We start from the raw sequence: 2,255 nt of genomic DNA on the forward strand, positions 1-2,255 counted from the left end.
ATCCCTAACTTTTTAAATTTTTCATTTTGACCTAAGTTGCTCAGGTCCTCACTAAGTTGCTGAGGCTGGCCTCAAACTTGTGATCCTCCTGCCTCAACCTCCTGGGCTGCTGGGATTACAAGCATGTGCTACTGTGCCCAGCTTGGATGTATGTTTTCAATTATCTGGGGTTCTAGGATAGAATTTTGGGTCACCTGTTAATGCTAAGTTTTTTTAGGAACTCCCAAACTCATCAAAACACCATTTTTAAAAAGCCACCAAGATTCTCGCTAGTTCGATCGGTAGCGGGAGCGGAGAGCGGACCCCAGAGAGCCCTGAGCAGCCCCACCGCCGCCGCCGGCCTAGTTACCATCACACCCCGGGAGGAGCCGCAGCTGCCGCAGCCGGCCCCAGTCACCATCACCGCAACCAGGAGCAGCGAGGCCGAGACCCAGCAGCCGCCCGCCGCCCCCGCCCTCAGCGCTGCGGACACCCAGCCCGGCACCACGGGCAGCGGCGCAGGGAACGGTGCCTGCCGGCGGGGACAAGAAGGTCATCGCAACGAAGGTTTTGGGAACAGTAAAATGGTTCAATGTAAGAAACGGATATGGTTTCATCAACAGGAATGACACCAAGGAAGATGTATTTGTACACCAGACTGCCATAAAGAAGAATAACCCCAGGAAGCACCTTCGGAGTGTAGCAGATGGAGAGACTGTGGAGTTTGATGTTGTTGAAGGAGAAAAGGGTGCGTTACAGGCCCTGGTGGAGTTCCAGTTCAAGGCAGTAAATATGCAGCAGACCGAAACCATTATAGACGCTATCCACGTGGTAGGGGTCCTCCACGCAATTACCAGCAGAATTATCAGAACAGTGAGAGTGGGGGAAAGAATGAGGGATCGGAGAGTGCTCCCGAAGGCCAGGCCCAACAAGGCTGGCCCTACCGCAGGCGAAGGTTCCCACCTTACTACATACGGAGACCCTATGGGCATCGACCACAGTATTCCAACCCTCCTGGGCAGGGAGAAGTGATGGAGGGTGCTGACAACCAGGGTGCAGGAGAACAAGGTAGACCAGTGAGACAGAATATGTATCGGGGTTATAGACCACGATTCTTCAGGGGCCCTCCTCGCCAAAGACAGCCTAGAGAGGATGGCAGTGAAGAGGATAAGGAAAATCAAGGAGATGAGACCCAAGGTCAGCAGCCACCTCAACGTCGGTACCGCTGCAACTTCAATTACCGACGCAGACGCCCAGAAAACCCTAAACCACAAGATGGCAAAGAGACAAAAGCAGCCGATCCACCAGCTGAGAATTTGTCTGCTCCTGAGGCTGAGCAGGGCGGGGCTGAGTAAATGCCGGCTTACCATCTCTACCATCATCCGGTTTAGACATCCAACAAGAAGAAATGAATATCAAATTCCAGCAATAAGAAATGAACAAAAGATTGGAGCTGAAGACCTTAAGTACTTACTTTTTTCCCGTTGACCAGATAACTAGAACTATCTGCATTATCTATGCAGCATGGGGTTTTTATTATTTTTACCTAAAGACGTCTCTTTTGGTAATGACAAACGTGTTTTTTAAAAAAGCCTGGTTTTTCTCAATATGCCTTTAAAGGTTTTTAAATTGTTTCATATCTGGTCAAGTTGAGATTTTTAAGAACTTCATTTTTAATTTGTAATAAAAGTTTACAACTTGATTTTTTTCAAAAAAAGTCAACAAACTGCAAGCACCTATTAATAAAGGTCTTAAATTAAAAAAAAAAAAGCCACCAAGCCTCACTTTCCTTTACAGTGAATTTTATTCTTAGCTCAAGTTCCATGTCCATTGTGCAGTGCTGTCACTCGTGGGCCCTGGCACAGGGAGACGCATCCTCAGGGGATTGGATCATTACTGAAGCAGTGGAAGGGGAAATCTGGCAGCAGGCTAACCGCCTTCTAGAGCTTTTGCCGAGAAACACTACAGGGCAATTCTCTTCATATTGTTGGCTAAAGCGAGCCACATGACTATACCCGACATCCACAGGACAGACAGGTACAGTCTCTGAAATGTTGAAGGAGGAAAGAACCAGAAGCACTCGAAGAATGTCACAATGGCTACTGCGGGGATGTTGCATAAAGACTTAGGGAGGGCCTCTGAGCTGACATGCACTCTGAGCCTTGGGATATCTGCAGCAGCCTGTGTTAAGATGACCAGGAGAGAGTCTAGGCAAAGAGAACAGCAGGGGCAAAGGCCCTGGGGGTGGAACCAACTTGTTTTGTCTAAGGAACAAC

At 48.7% G+C, this 2,255-nt stretch overlaps 1 pseudogene; it reads left to right on the forward strand.

Moving 5' to 3' along the window:
* Positions 1–200: 200 nt before the first annotated feature.
* On the forward strand, positions 201–1,743 carry LOC124085433 (Y-box-binding protein 1-like; annotated as a pseudogene).
* The last annotated feature ends 512 nt before the right edge of the window (positions 1,744–2,255 follow it).

Source organism: Marmota monax, unplaced genomic scaffold, assembly GCF_021218885.2.
Source record: "Marmota monax isolate L192 unplaced genomic scaffold, Marmota_monax_Labrador192_F-V1.1 WCK01_AAM20220418_F8-fsc00014, whole genome shotgun sequence".
Lineage (NCBI taxonomy): Eukaryota > Metazoa > Chordata > Mammalia > Rodentia > Sciuridae > Marmota > Marmota monax.